At 40.4% G+C, this 17,500-nt stretch overlaps 1 pseudogene; it reads left to right on the forward strand.

Moving 5' to 3' along the window:
* The first annotated feature begins 175 nt into the window (after nt 1–175).
* Nucleotides 176–17,500, forward strand: part of LOC115165306 (ER membrane protein complex subunit 1-like) — a 22,423-nt pseudogene continuing 5,098 nt past the window's right edge.

The following is a 17,500-nucleotide window of genomic DNA, read 5'->3' on the forward strand; positions in this document are numbered from 1 at the left end:
GATTTATAATTCCTTCTTTCTCGGCATCTGTGTGTGTGTTTGTGTGTCTGTGTGTGTCCCTGTGTGTTTTAGCACCTGTGTTTGTGTGTTTGTGTGTGTGTGTGTGTGTGTGTGTCACACTCCAGCTCGGTAGGTGGCGGTAATACACCTTATGTATTAGTTTACAAACCGCCAATCAAAACGGAAGAAGAACATCGACCCCGGAAGTGATTAGTACATGGGTCGTTATCTCTCTATGAAGCCATCTGCTAAAATGTCTAAGCCAACGTTTCTATTTGTAATCTTCTTTTCTTTATTTGTCATGAGTGAAGCTGTCTTCGAAGATCAAGTTGGTAAATTTGATTGGTATGTAGCTGTTGATTGAGAATGCCCATTGATTCCGCAATGCAGCTTAGCTAACGTAGGCTAGTGCTATGTGCTAACCATTGACAGCATCCAATATGATAGATCATGGCGAAAAGACAGTAAGTAAGTCTCTGGGGTCGGGTTAAGTCAATAGGTATCCTTTTCATGTCTGCACCTGTATTGACAGTCGCTTGTTGGAATATATCGCCAATCACTCACGAATTTAAATATCTTATTGGATTGCTTCCTCTTCTTCTTTACTGGGGGTCAAGTATCCATGCGGGAAGAAGACCCATCTCCCATCTGCTCTTTGTGACAGGTGTCTATGCCACAGATATGATACTGAGTCTCAAAACGCAGCAGTAATGAAGAAGATAAATGTACATTGGTGATTGATTAGCTAAAGTAAAAAAATATCTAGCTATATTTCAACAGAAGACTAGGATTTCTCTGTGGGCTGCTAGTCTTGACTGTGAAATATTCTGTTTCCTATTTCCAGGAGACAGCAGTATGTGGGGAAGACTCTCTTTGCTCACTTTGACTCGCATTCGCAGTCATCAAAAAGCTGTTTCTCGCCACCGACAAGAATATCTTTGCCTCTTTCAACTCCAGGACTGGAGATCTCTGTGAGTATTTTGTCATTCATATTACAATACAAAATATGTTTCTAGCTTTTCTCTTTTAGTCTGAAATCTGTGACAAAAAAAATAAATTAATAATTGTTGTTGAATATCTTCCATAGAGTTAATTATTTTTCATTCCTACTTCACAGTTTGGAGACATGTTGACAAGGCGGGACCAGAGGGAACCATAGATATATTCTGCTGCATGGACAAGGTGACGATAGCCTTTTTTTTAAGTTCATTGTAGACTGCCTAGTTACTTGGCTTAGTCAACATAACTGTGTTGTACAGAGTCAATTATATTGGCTTTATTTTTGCCTATGTTCATTTTAAGATTCTGCCTTCATCTTTGACAGCGGATATTTGAATGGCTGTTCTTTACGTCTTCTCTAGATGCTCTGATGGTGGTCGGAGATGGTCGTTTGCTCCGTTCCTGGGACACAAACATGGGTGGGCTGAACTGGGAGGCCGTGCTTGATACTGGCAGGTGCGTGTGGTTGTCCCCGTGTGCAGATTACCCGTTTCCCCATTTAACTGCAGTTTTGTAGCTGAGAGACACTCAATAGAAATGGACAATGATTTTAGATATTTTGCCAGATGACTAACTGCTCATAATGTCTCTCTCTATTTCAGCTTCCAGGCTGCTTGTTTTGTGGCCATACAGGACACAGTAAAGCATGTGGCGGTGCTTAAGAAAGCTGTGATCTCTCTCCACTACCTCACCAATGGACACCAGAAATGGGTGGAAAACCTGCCTGATAGGTAGGGTACAGTAGGATACTGGTACTCATACCTGGGTTCGAACAGTATCTCTTTTCTTTCAGATACTTTAGCTGATGCAATGGAAACAATAAAAATGGTCCCAAAGTGCAAGCCCATCTGGTGCTCCAGAAAGGCTCAAACAAACAAATGTACAAAGTATCTGAAAGATTTAAAATGCTCCTTTGAGTCCAGGTCTTCAGCATTTAGGTGCTAAATTCGTAAGTATTTTTTTGCCCACAGTGATACGGTCCAGTACCAGGCAGTGTACTCTGGGGGAGAAGAGGAGGTCTATGTGTTGGGATTGGTTCCCAACTCTCACACTATCATAGCCTACAGCCTAGAGGATGGAGAGATCATCAAGCAGGTAACTAGAACTCTGTGACATCTCCTCATCAAATGTCACGTTATATAAAAGTATAACTCCATATCTGTCACAGCTGTTTTGAGGTTGTCTGGGATCAGGGCTGTGTGTGTCTGGGTCAATCCTCACCATGTGACTTATCATAGTAGCAGGCTGAATGATCACAACCAAACGGAGAAGTGAAAATGATCGGGTGAAATTCTGAATGCGACGTGGTCAGAGAAACACAGCTTTTCTCTATCCAATCAGAGCATCAGGATCAACGTCCAGCCCTGCTCTTCTCTCTACAGAGAAGGAAACTAGCCAGTTGTGTATTTAGACCACTTAATGCCTCACAATTGATTGAATGATGCGCTGGCACCCCCCAAAAAATAAAAATATTTTGTCGATCACAGATCACAACAATAAAAATGACTCGGGTCATAATCGGATCATAACTGTTTCGATACTCGTTTTGTCTGACAACGCTAGACTGGGTGTGCTTCTGAATTATTGAAATCATTTTAAATGGTGTTTTTCACATCAGCAACTCTAGTGTGTGTGTCTGGGGACTTTTTGGGGCGGGGGGGAATGAGGAGTACAGATTATTGTAATTATATATGACACACAAACCTTGAGAAAGATAATAAATTAGTATTTATTGTTTCTTTATTGCCTCTCATCAAAATTAAGAGAAACAATAAATACTAATTTATTATCTTTCTCAAGAACGTTTGTGTGTTATATATATATATATATATATATATATATATATATTATATATATATAATATAATTACAATAATCTGTACTCTTCAGTTTTTTTCCCCCCCCCGAATGTCCCCACTGCTCTATGGTGTAGAGACGTACAGAGGACAGACACCATTTCATTAAGTATGTGCACTAAGGTTTAATACACTATATAATCAAAAGTATGTGGACACCCCTTCAAATTAGTGGATTTGGCTATTTCAGCCATATCCATTGCTGACAGGTGTATAAAATCGAGCACACTGCCATGCAATCTCCATAGACAAACATTAGCAGTAGATTAGCCTTACTTACTCCAACAAGTCAGTTTGTCAAATTTCTGCCCTGCTAGAGCTGCCCTGGTCAACTGTAAGTGCTGTTGTTGTGAAATGGAAAAGTCCAGGAGCAACAACGGCTCAGCCACGAAGTGGTAGGCTACATAAGCTCACAGAACGGGACTGCTGAAGTGCGTAGCACTCGCTACCGAGTTCCAAACTGCCTCTGGAAGAAACGTCAGCACAAGAACTGTTTGTCGGGAGCTTCATGAAATGGGTTTCCATGGCCGAGCAGCCGCACACAAGCCTAAGATCACCATGCGCAATGCCAAGCATCGCGCTGAAGTGGTGTAAAGCTCACCACCATCTGGAGCAGTGGAAATGTGTCTCTGGAGTGATGAATCACGTTTCACCATCTGGCAGTCCGTCGGACGAATCTGGGTTTGGCGGATGCCAGGAGAACGCTACCTGCCCCAATGCATAGTGCCAACTGTAAAGTTTGGTGGAGGAAGAATAATGGTCTGGGGATGTTTTTCACATCACGCTCTTCATATAAATAAATAATTTATTATAGTTTTAACGGTTCTCGCAATTATTTATCCCGGGAAAATGGAGTGGGTTTGGTTGGTAAATCTCTGTAACCCAGTTCCCCAACATTAAACTCTAGTGTGAACCAAACACAAAACAAAAAAGAAATTACATTTGGCAAATTCTATGCATTTAACTATTAAATACATAATTAACAATCACAAAAATATGTCTTTCACCTTGTGACACTACACAAACAATACATATATGGAGTGTTCTGTTTAATTCTACAATATAATGGAGTGTTCTGTTTAATTCTACAATATAATATAATGGAGGGTTCTGTTTAATTCTACAATATAATATAATGGAGGGTTCTGTTTAATTCTACAATATAATTAATGGAGGGTTCTGTTTAATTCTACAATATATAATGGAGTGTTCTGTTTAATTCTACAATACAATATAATGGAGTGTTCTGTTTAATTCTATATAATGGAGGGTTCTGTTTAATTCTACAATATAATATAATGGAGTGTTCTGTTTAATTCTACAATATAATATAATGGAGTGTTCTGTTTAATTCTACAATACAATATAATGGAGTGTTCTGTTTAATTCTATAATATAATGGAGGGTTCTGTTTAATTCTACAATATAATATAATGGAGTGTTCTGTTTAATTCTACAATAATATAATGGAGGGTTCTGTTTAATTCTATAATATAATGGAGTGTTCTGTTTAATTCTATAATATAATGGAGTGTTCTGTTTAATTATAATATAATATAATGGAGTGTTCTGTTTAATTCTATAATAATGGAGGGTTCTGTTTAATTCTACAATATATAAAGGAGGGTTCTGTTTAATTCTATAATATAATGGAGTGTTCTGTTTAATTCTACAATATAATGGAGTGTTCTGTTTAATTCTACAATATAATGGAGTGTTCTGTTTAATTCTATAATATAATGGAGTGTTCTGTTTAATTCTATAATATAATATAATGGAGGGTTCTGTTTAATTCTATAATATAATATAATGGAGGGTTCTGTTTAATTCTACAATATAATATAATGGAGTGTTCTGTTTAATTCTACAATATAATATAATGGAGTGTTCTGTTTAATTCTACAATGTAATATAATGGAGTGTTCTGTTTAATTCTACAATGTAATATAATGGAGTGTTCTGTTTAATTCTACAATATAATATAATGGAGTGTTCTGTTAATTCTATAAATAATGGAGTGTTCTGTTTAATTCTATAATATAATGTTCTGTTTAATTCTATAATATAATGGAGGGTTCTGTTTAATTCTATAATATAATGGAGGGTTCTGTTTAATTCTATAATATAATGGAGGGTTCTGTTTAATTCTATAATATAAGTTCTGTTTAATTCTATAATATAATGGAGTGTTCTGTTTAATTCTACAATATAATGGAGGGTTCTGTTTAATTCTATAATATAATGGAGTGTTCTGTTTAATTCTATAATATAATATAATGGAGGGTTCTTTTTAATTCTATAATATAATGGAGGGTTCTTTTTAATTCTACAATATAATATAATGGAGGGTTCTGTTTAATTCTATAATATATGGAGGGTTCTGTTTAATTCTACAATATAATATAATGGAGTGTTCTGTTTAATTCTATAATATAATATAAAGGAGGGTTCTGTTTAATTCTATAATAATGGAGGGTTCTGTTTAATTCTACAATATAATATAAAGGAGGGTTCTGTTTAATTCTATAATAATGGAGGGTTCTGTTTAATTCTATAATATAATGGAGTGTTCTGTTTAATTCTATAAATAATGGAGTGTTCTGTTTAATTCTACAATATAATGGAGTGTTCTGTTTAATTCTATAATATAATATAAAGGAGGGTTCTGTTTAATTCTATAATATAATGGAGTGTTCTGTTTAATTCTACAATATAATGGAGTGTTCTGTTTAATTCTACAATATAATGGAGTGTTCTGTTTAATTCTATAATATAATGGAGTGTTCTGTTTAATTCTATAATATTATAATGGAGGGTTCTTTTTAATTCTATATATAATGGAGGGTTCTGTTAATTCTACAATATAATATAATGGAGGGTTCTGTTTAATTCTACAATATAATATAATGGAGGGTTCTGTTTAATTCTATAATATAATATAATGGAGTGTTCTGTTTAATTCTACAATATTAATTATATGGAGTGTTCTGTTTAATTCTATAATATAATGGAGTGTTCTGTTTAATTCTATAATATAATGGAGTGTTCTGTTTAATTCTATAATATTTAATGGAGTGTTCTGTTTAATCTATAATAATGGAGGGCTTCTGTTTTTAATTCTATAATATAATGGAGTGTTTGTTTAATTCTATAATATAATGGAGTGTTCTGTTTAATTCTATAATATAATGGAGTGTTCTGTTTAATTCTACAATAATAATGAGGGTTCTTGTTTAATTCTACAATATAATATAATGGAGGGTTCTGTTTAATTCTATAATATAATGGAAGTGTTCTGTTTAATTCTATAATATAATGGAGTGTTCTGTTTAATTCTATAAATAATGGAGGGTTCTGTTTAATTCATATAATGGAGGGTTCTGTTTAATTCATAATATAATGGAGTGTTCTGTTTAATTCTATAATATAATGGAGTGTTCTGTTTAATTCTATATATAATGGAGTGTTCTGTTTAATTCTATAATATAATGGAGTGTTCTGTTTAATTCTATAATATAATGGAGTGTTCTGTTTAATTCTATAATATAATGGAGGGTTCTGTTTAATTCTATAATATAATGGAGGGTTCTGTTTAATTCTATAATATAATAAATGGAGTGTTCTGTTTAATTCTATAATATAATGGAGTGTTCTGTTTAATTCTATAATATAATGGAGGGTTCTGTTTAATTCTATAATATAATGGAGGGTTCTGTTTAATTCTATAATATAATGGAGTGTTCTGTTTAATTCTATAATATAATGGAGTGTTCTGTTTAATTCTACGATACACATCATATTTCTAACCCTGTTGGTTGTGATGTCTGTTATGGTCCTCAGAGGTCAGTTGAAGCTCCGTGGTTGTCCAGTGTTGAGTCCAGTGTGGTGGTTGGTCAAGGGATGCTGGTGTGTGTGGACCCCGCCACTCTCGCTCTCACCCTCCCGATACAGGCTGAGGAGACGCCGCATTTCAACCAGATCCCACTACAGGTAACTCTTGCTCAACCATGACTTGAAGCTCTGAAGTGTAAACAAAGTCTTCAGTCTTCATAGTCTCAGTTAGGTGGACATGTTGGTGTGTAACAGGCTATATATTGTAGCTTTCGATTAAAACATCTACAAAACAACCCTCCCCCGCTTCTCTCTACCCCCTCCCCCCTAGTCTCTGGATCTAGAGGTGTCCCCAGGCTTCCAGCCCGTCCTGGTGTCCAGCCAGCCTCACCCGGCCCGCTCCCCCATCTCAGAGTTCTTTCTCCAGCTCGGACCAGACCACCACGTCCTGCTGCAGCTCAATGCTGATGGATACACCATCGCCCCACTCCGAGACTTCCAGCCGGTACAGAATAACCATTCATTCATTTAATAAACTTCATTTATCCCAGACAGGCAATTATTATTATTGCCACTTATTTGTTTCCTTTACTACACATCTCTCTGGATAGTGATTCTGCTAAGTGGCATATATTATTATTTAAAAAAATCAATTTAAACCTGAACAAGATTTGTCCTCAAATGTTGTTAGTTGGGAGATCAATGGAGCTGAATGAGTTCTGTGACTGGCTGGCTGACTGACTGCAGAATGTCCATGTTTCTAGGCGTTCTTGGTCTCGTTTGCCACCACAGGGGAGAAGACTGTTGCTGCCGTCATGACTCCCAAAAACGAAACCGTGAGTCGTCAACAACAACAACAAAAAAAGTCGACAACGGTTGTTTTTAAGATGTCTCAGAATGACCTAAAATCTAAAGTTTCGCATCATGCATGTGGTCGTATAGTGTGGAGTTAGTTATACTGAAGTAGGTAACTTATTTTTTTATGTTTTAATCTCCTTTCTGTTCCTACTCCAGGCTTGTGCTATCAATCTGTTCAGCGCTGATTCTGGTGTTAGGTTGTTGGATACCATGGTAATCTTTCCTCTGGATCTGAACGGTGGGAAACCACACAAGGTGAGTGTCGCTACAGATGTTGATGAGACTATGATGGAGTATAGAGTAGGGATTGGAAACTTTGATGAGGGTGGGGGGGGCCACACAAAAAAATCTGAACTCGTCATGGGGGGCTGCAGTGGCTCGCTCGTCTGTGTACCCACATCCGTACTCCCAACTTGCAAGAAAAACATTTTAGCGGCCACCCCTCTTGACAGCGGAGATTTTAGTTGTTTTTTTCTTTTTGTGGGGGGGTCTTTGGGAATTTATCTGCGGGCTTACAAAAGGGCGGCAGCCCATTGCCCCCGTCCCTGGTATTGATTATAGAGCTGGGATGGGCGACCCACGGCCCATCTTTTTTTGAAGGCCCTCTGATCAATTTACTCAGGGGTCTCAACTTACTGTTGCTAGGTAGAATAGTAGATAGAATAAACAAGGTGCAATTTCAACATGTGGTTGTGCATCAGCATGTTTTTCTCTTATGTCAGTCAATTAGCCCAATTAACCTGATATTATCAGCATGTTTTTTGGAGGGGGGATTGTCAAGTTTGTCTAACGGCCAGCTATCTAAACTTGTAATGGTTGAATTACCAGCCAGGGGGCCCCCATTGATTTTGTTAGTCTCACTCAGATATCATATTAAAAACATGCCAATATTTCTCTCCGCCGCATGGTAAAATGAGTAGAATTTCACAAAAATGTACTCTAAAACGTACAAAATGTCTCTCCGCTGTCAAGACGGGGGGAAGGGGGGGTGTACGGATGTGGGTACGCAGACCCACGAGCCACTGCGGCTCCTCATGATGAGTTCTGTGGCCCCGACCCTCATCAAAGTTGACAAAGTCCTGGTATAGAGTAGTCTGGCATGAGCCCCACCGGGCCTACCCATCACCTGTTGGAATATACCTGGTATAGAGTAGTCTGGCATGAGCCCCACCGGGCCTACCCATCACCTGTTGGAATATACCTGTGTAGAGGTGTTGGAGGGAACTCAATCATGGGTGTGCCTTAAAGACTTATTTTTTTGGTTTCAGGAAGTCGGGTGTTTAAATGATGTGTCTGTAACAGTCTGATGTTTTTCTCCTCCCCAGCTGTACGTCCATGCCTTCCTGAAGAAGGACGACTCTGTGGCTACAGGGTCACTCGTACAGACACAGGACCACGCTACTCACCTTTATACAGCAGCCAGGTACACACACACCACACACACACCCACACACAGGAACGTACACACACACACACCCACCACAGGAACGTACACACACAGGAACCGTACACCCACACACACACACACAGGAACGTACACACACACACACACACGGAACGTACACACACACACACACACACAACACACACACCACACACCAGGAACGTACACACACACACACACACACACACACACACACACACAAGAACGTTCACGCACACACACACACTGGAACATTCCATCCACACACACACACACACACACACACACACACACACACACACACACACACACTGGAACGTTCACACACACACTGGAACGCTCACACACACACTGGAACGCTCACACACACACACACACCACACTGGGAACGTTCACACACACACTGGAACGCTCACACACACACACACACTGGAACGTACCACACACAACACGCCCACTATGAACGTTCACACACACACGCACACACACACACTGGAACATTCATACACACACACACACACACACTGTCACGCTCACACACACACTGGACGAGGCTTCTAACCAACCACTGTGATTCCAGGACGTCTGTGGTCTGGACCAGAGAGGAGGCCCTGGCTGATGTTGTTACCATGGAGATGGTGGACCTGCACTACACTGGGACACAGGCAGAGCTGGAGGGGGAGAAGTTTGCAAGAAGGCTGGTAAAGAACATCAAAGCTTCCTGGCTAACACGATTCATTTGATAATTAAAGCAATGCTTAGCAAAGTATAACCGTGCATAAATAATGAGGATGACACAAAAGAAAGGAGTTGTCTCGAAACAATACCCTCAATGCCTAGTCATTCTCTTCAGATCTATCTGTTCAAGTTTAACATTTAATTCAAAAAAACATTTAACATTTTTTTTTTTTACTTCTAAATATTTCACTTTTTAATGTTTTTTTATCTCTTTTTTTATTTGTTTTATGGAAGTATGTTACTGACCATGTCTTAAGTTAATACTCCTGAATGTATTATTATCCGCCGTTGGCTTCATGTCTCGCCTCTATCTCTCTTGGTTTTCTCATTGCTACGCTTGGATCCAGCCATTCAAGGTAACGCTATGAGCTTTCCGTACTTTCTGTTGTCCTACGTTGAAGGTGTTGTATTTTGTAAGATCAGTAGCAAATTGCTCTGATAAAGTTTCATGCTTTTGTTGTTGGTTTGTTGCTTGTAGTCTGTCATTTTGTATTTCGTCGTAGATTAGTTTGTTCTCATCGTTGGGGTATTTTTAGTGTCTCCCGTAGAGGAATCCAGCCTGCTGTTGTGAACACACATCACTTCCTAACAATAATGGATTTGAATCTAAAGAAATAAGATTCTGAGTGGAACTGTAGATACCAACATGTGTCTGTCTCCCCCCCCCCCCCCCCCCCCCACCTCAGACGGCTTGTTCCCCATGGTCCTGAAGCGTCTGTCATCCCAGGTGACTCTGCTCCAGGTGTGGCTGGCACACCTGTGGCAACTGTTCTACGAAGCCCGTAAACCACGCAAGCCAGGTTAGAACGAGGTCACCCATAGAAACCTTGTCCAGGGATGAGTTCAACCTGCAGAAGATGATGGTCATGGTCACGGCCTCGGGCAAGGTGAGCCGGAGTGTGTGTTGTGTGTGTGTGTGTGTGTGTGTGTGTGTGTGTGTGTGTGTGTGTGTGTGGATGGCAGAAGTTGAGAAACTACCTGGTTTTAAAAACATGTATAGAAGAAAATAAGAAACTAGTTCAGCTGCTAGACGGGATCTACTGCCTGTCGACCTCCGCACCAACATTGGGCTAGATGGGATCTACTGCCTGTCGACCTCAGCACCAACATTGGGCTAGATGGGATCTACTGCCTGTCAACCTCCGCACCAACATTGGTAGCACTTTATTATAGTCCTGATGAGGCTCATAAATGTTTAGACTTTTTGAAAACAAGCAGTGTGTGTATATGTACAGTTGAAGTGGGAAATATACATACTGTACACTTAGGTTGGAGTCATTAAAACTCGTTTTTCAACCACTCCACAAATTTCTCGTTAACAAACTATAGTTTTGGCAAGTCGGTTAGGACATCTACTTTGTGCATGACACAAGTCATTTTTCCAACAATTGTTTACAGACAGATTATTTCACTTATAATCACTGTATCACAATTCAATTGTGTCAGAAGTTTACATACACTAAGTTGACTGTGCCTTTAAACAGCTAGGAAAATTCCAGAAAATGATGTCATGGCTTTAGAAGCTTCCTGATAGGCTAATTGACATAATTTGAGTCAATTGGAGATAGGCCTTGAAATACATCTACAGGTACATCTTCAAACTCAGTGCCTCTTTGCTTGACATCATGGGAAAATCTGAAGATATCAGCCAAGACCTCAGAAAAAAAAATTGTAGACCTCCACAAGTCTGGTTCATTCTTGGGAGCAATTTCCAAACGCCTGAAGGTACCACGTTCATCTGTACAAACAATAGTACGCAAGTATAAACACCATGGGACCACGCAGCCCGTCAAACCGCTCAGGAAGGAGACGTGTTCTGTTTTTTTTGTATTTTTTATTTCACCTTTATTTACTGTCTCCTAGAGATTAATGTACTTTGGTGCGAAAAGTGCAAATTAATCCCAGAACAACAGAAAAGGACCTTGTGAAGATGCTGGAGGAAAGAGGGTCAAAAGTATCTATATGCACAGTAAAACGTTCCTATATTGACATAACCTGAAAGGCTGCTCAGCAAGCAAGAAGCCACTGCTCCAAAACCACAATAAAAAAGCCAGACTACGGTTTTGAAACTGCACATGGGGACAAAGATGGTACTTTTTGGAGAAATGTCCTCTGGTCTGATGAAACTAAAATAGAACTGTTTGGCCATAATGACCATCGTTTATGTTTGGAGGAACAAGGGTGAGGCTTGCAAGCTGAAGAACACTATCCCAACCGTGAAAGCACCGGGGGTGGCAGCATCATGTTGTGGGGGTGCTTTGCTGCAGGAGGGACTTGTGCACTTCACAAAATAGATGGCATTAGGAGGTAGGAAAATGATGTGGATATATTGAAGCAACATCTCAAGACATCAGTCAGGAAGTTAAAGCTTGGTCGCAAATGGGTCTTCCAAATGGACAATGACCCCAAGCATACTTCCAAAGTTGTGGCAAAAGGCTTAAGGACAACGAAGTCAAGGTATAGGGTGGCCATCACAAAGCCCTGACCTCAATCCTATAGAACATTTGTGGGCAGAACTGAAAAAGCATGTGCGAGCAAGGAGGCCTACAAACCTGACTCAGTTACACCAGCTCTGTCAGGAGGAATGGGCCAAAATTCACCCAACTTATTTGTTGGGAAGCTTGTGGAAGGCTACCAGAACCGTTTGACCAAGTTAAACAATTTAAAGGCAATGCTACCAAATACTAATTGAGTGTATGTAAACTTCTAGACCCACTGGAATGTGATGAAGAAAATAAAAGCTGAAATAAATCATTCTCTCTACTATTATTCCTGTCATTTCACATTGTTAAAACAAAGTGGTGATCCTAACTGACCTCAGACAGGAATTGTGAAAAACTGAGTTTAAATGTATTTGGTGTAGATTGGTTAGGTGTATGGAAACTTCTGACTTCAACTGTATGTATGTATTATTATTATTTTTTGTACTTAGTACTCAAATGAAAAACAAAATACATTTTTAGAACACAAGGCCCACACCTGGAAAAATGTCCCCATATATTCAGTCAATAATTATTAATTTTTTTAATGGAAACTGTAAGATCCACTCGTTATGTTATTTGTGGAAAACAATCTGAAATATAAACTGGTTATATATATACAGTACCAGTCCAAAAGTTTATTGTACACCTTTATTTTACTATTTCTACATTGTAGAATAATAGTGAACACATGAAAACTATGAAATAACAGACATGGAATCATGTAGTAACCCAAAAAAGTGTTAAACAAATCAAAATATATTTTTATAATTTGAGATTCTTCAAAGTAACCACCCGTTGCCTTGATGGCAGCTTTGCAAAACCAGGCCATGACGTCGAAGGAATTGTCCGTGGATGCTCCGAGACAGTATTGTGTCAAGGCACAGATCTAGGAAAGGGTACCAAAACATTTCTGCAGCAATGAAGGTCCCCAAGAACACAGTGGCCTCCATCATTCTTAAATAGAAGAAGTTTGGAACCACCAAGACTCTTCCAAGAGCTGGCCGCCCGGCCAAACTGAGCAATCGTGGGATAAGGGCCTTCGTCATGGAGGGACCAAGAACCTGATGGTCACTCTGAAAGAGCTCCAGAGTTCCTCTGTGGAGATGGGATAACCTTCCAGAAAGACAACCATCTCTGCAGCATTCCACCAATCAGGCCTTTATGGTAGAGTGGCCAGACGGAAGCCACTCCTTAGTAAAAGGCATATGACGGCCTGCTTGGAGTTTGCCAAAAGGCACCTAAAGACTTTCAGACCATGAGAAACAAGATTCTCTGGTCTGATGAAACTAAGATTGAACTCTGTAGCCTGATTGCCAAGCGTCACGTCTGGAGGAAACCTGGCACCATCCCTTCGGTGAAGCATGGTGGTGGTGGCAGCATCATGCTGTGGGGATGTTTTTTCAGCGGCAGGGACTGGGAGGACAAGTCAGGAACACGGGAAAGGTGAACGGAGCAAAGTACAGAGAGATCCTTGATGAAAACCTGCTCCAGAGTGCTCAGGACCTCAGACTGGGGCGAAGGTTCACCTTCCAACAGGACAACAACCCTAAGCACACAGCCAGACAACGCAGGAGTGGCTTCAGCACAAGTCTCTGAATGTCTTGAGTTGCCCAGCCATAGCCTTGACTTGAACCTGATCTAACATCTCTGGAAAGATCTGAAAATAGCTGTGCAGCGACGCTCCCCATCCAACCTGACAGAGCTTGAGAGGATCTGCGGAGAAGAATGGGAGAAACTCCCCAAATACAGGTGTGCCAAGCTTGTAGCGTCATACCCAAGAAAACTTGAGGCTGTAATCGCTGCCAAGGTACTAAGGGTCTGAATACTTATGTACATGTTATATTTCAGTTTAAATGTTTTTTTTTCATACATTTGCAAAATGTCTTAACCTGTTATTACTTTGTCATTATGTGGTATTGTGTGTAGATTGATTCGTGGGGGAAAAGCAATTTAAGTCAAGGGATCTGAATACTTTCCGAATGCACTGTACACATTTTATTGTTTTGGAACATTACAAAGCTCATCCGTTTTTGTTGTTATGCCCCACAAATCCACATGTACAAATGGAACACTAGAGTCAAAACAAACTTAACATAGTCATCAAGACAACATTTGACTTTCCTGTTCCGGCAGCCACAAAGCACCATTCCACCAAATACACTGAAGAAAAATAAACACAACTTGTAAAGTGTTGGTCCCATGTTTCATGAGCTAAAATAAAAGATCCCAGAAATGTTCCATACGCACAAAAAGCTTATTTATCTCAAATTTTGGCCGAAAATTGAATATTCATTTATCTACCATAAGCCGCCTCCAACGTTGTTTTAGAGAATTTGTCAGTATGTCCAACCGGACCAACAGCTGCAGACCACGTGTGGGCAAGTTGTGAACAGAGTGCCCCATGGTGGCGATGGGGTTATGTTATGGGCAGGCATAAGCTATGGACAACGAACACAATTGCATTTTATCTATAGCAATTTGAATGCATAGAGACATGCGTGACGAGATCCTGAGGCCCATTGTCGTGCCATTCATCCTCCGCCATCACCTCATGTTTCAGCATGATGATGCACAGCCCCATGTCACGCGGATCTGTAAACAATTCCTGGATCCATTGTCTGCATTCTCACCAGACATGTCACCCATTGAGCATGTTTGGGATGCTCTGGATCAATGTGTACCACAGCAACTTCGTACAGCCATTGCCCCCAGGAGTGGGACAACATTCCACAGGCCACAATCAACAGCCTGATCAACTCTATGCGAAGGAGATGAGTTCACGCTGCATGAGGAAAATGTTGGTCACACCAGATACTGAATGGTTTTCTGATCCACGCCCCTACCTTTTTTGTTTTTATATTGATATTCCCAGTAATGTGAAATCCATAGATTAGGACCTAATGGATTTATTTCAATTGACTGATTTCCTTCAATGAACTGTAACTCGGTAAAATCTTTAGAAATTGTTCCATGTTGTGTTTTTATATTTTTGTTCAGTATAGTTTTACGCTATTAGAAACGAAAGGGATTGAGCTTTGACATCCGTTGGAGGACTGGATTACTTGCCTATCACTATGCTGGATGTTGTCACTTCAGTCATCGTAGTAACACAAGCTCTATATGCTCTGAATGTCTTGTTTTTTTTGTTGTTGTGTGCAATCGATGAGTAAACTATTGGAATGTTTAGTTGTTTCATAGCACGTTCATCTCAGCCAATAGTCTTCAGTCATACTTTATAGGCCACTCTATTTAGCTGAAGGATTTAATCTTTTTCATCTCTGTTTTGGTTCCAGCTCTTTGGCATCGACAGCAAGTCAGGCTCTATTCTGTGGAAGCACTACCTGGAGAATGTCCAGCCCAACGCAGTTTTCAAACTGATAGTCCAGAGGACCACCGCACACTTCCCCCATCCCCCACAATGCACTCTGCTCATCAAGGATAAGGTAGGAACAACACCGTGTTGCAAACTAGTCTTTACTACACCATTCTGTGGGTGTTATTTTATAAGTTATTATTCATTATTTATTACATATGGCAAATTAACTTAGTTGTTTGATCTTGAACATGAAAAATACATAGTTAAAGCATCTCAGTAGGATTTAGGTCCTAGGTGTTTACATAGCTATGCAGGGCTGCCTCTTTTCCAACTTGATGTAATGTTGGGTGAAATGTCTCCTAGTTTTCAAAAAAAAATGTTCTACCTCCCCCCCAGGACACTGGCCTGGCCTCCCTGCATGTGTTCAACCCCATCTTTGGCAGGAAGAGTCACATCGCCCTGCCGGCCCTGCCCCGCCCCATCCTCCAGTCACTACTACTACCTGTTATAGACCAGGATTACGCCAAGGTCCTGCTGCTGGTCGATGACCAATACAAGGTAAGTCTAGGGCTGTCTGATTTAAGGTCTTGGTGGGGGCATTGTGGGAGAGATTGCACCAATGTTTTCTAATGTACCTGTTATTGTTGACTGACCTCACAGCTGATTACTGTGCACTAATAAATTATTCTGTATTTGTTTAATGATTGTCCTCCCTCCAGGTGACAGCCTTCCCCTCCACTAAGAACGTCCTGCAGCAGCTCCAGGAGATGGCCTCCTCGATCTTCTTCTACCTGATCCGCTCAGATCAGGGAAACCTGTCTGGATTCAGGCTGCGCAAGGTGACTTAACACGGTGTGTGTGTGTGTGTGTGTGTGTGTGTGTGTGTTTGTGTTTGTTTGTTTGTGCGAGCATGGAACATTAGTTTGTGTGTGTCTGCGTGAATGTGGCATTCATTGTGTGTGTCTGCGTGATGTGGCATTCATTGTGTGTGTGTGTGAGACATTCATTGTGTGTGTGAGACATTCATTGTGTGTGTGTGTGTGTGTGAGACATTCATTGTGTGTGTGAGACATTCATTGTGTGTGTGAGACATTCATTGTGTGTGTGTGAGACATTCATTGTGTGTGTGTGAGACATTCATTGCGTGTGTGTGTGTGAGATATTCATTGTGTGTGTGTTCATCCAGGACCTGTCCACAGAGCGGATCTGGGAGGTGGTCCTTACCTACTGATGTCCAGAAGATAGTAGCCGGTCAGTGGGAAGAGACCCAACGAGCATGTCCACTCTCAGGGCAGAGTGATGGGAGACCGTAGTGTTCTCTACAAGGTAGTGTAATGACAGCTCAACGAACCAGTAAACTACAGTGTCCACACTCAACAATTACAGATTAAGGGATGGTTTCCCAGATCCAGTCCTGGACTAGTTTTTAAATGAAACGTTTAAAACTGGCAACAAAAGATGAACATTTTAATACTTCACGAGGGACAAGTGCGAAATACAAACGTTTTGGAATGAATAAAATAGTAATATTGTGTGCAGACCTGAATAACAGTCTCTTTCCTTTTTACCACAGTACCTGAACCCTAACCTGCTGGCGGTGGTGACGGAGAGTACAGACGCCCACCCTGAGCGGGCCTTCGTGGGCATGTTTCTTGGTCGACGGTGTGACTGGACGCATCATCCATGAAGCCGTCCAGAGGAAGGCCAGGGGGCCCGTCCACTTTGTCCATTCTGAGAACTGGGTGGTGGTGAGTAGTAGCAGCAGCAGTAGTAGTAGCAGTGGTAGTAGTAGCAGTAGTAGCAGTGTAGTAGTAGTAGCGGTAGTAGCAGCGGTTAGCAGTAGCGGCGGTAGCAGTAGCGGCGGTAGTAGTAGTAGTAGTAGTAGTAGTAGTAGTAGTAGTAGGAGTGTAGTAGTAGTAGTAGGTAGTAGTAGTAGTGTAGTAGTAGTATAGTAGTAGTAGTAGTAGTAGTAGTAGTAGTAGTAGTAGTAGTAGTAG

This window comes from Salmo trutta, chromosome 28 (assembly GCF_901001165.1).
Source record: "Salmo trutta chromosome 28, fSalTru1.1, whole genome shotgun sequence".
In the NCBI taxonomy this organism is placed as follows: Eukaryota; Metazoa; Chordata; class Actinopteri; order Salmoniformes; family Salmonidae; genus Salmo; species Salmo trutta.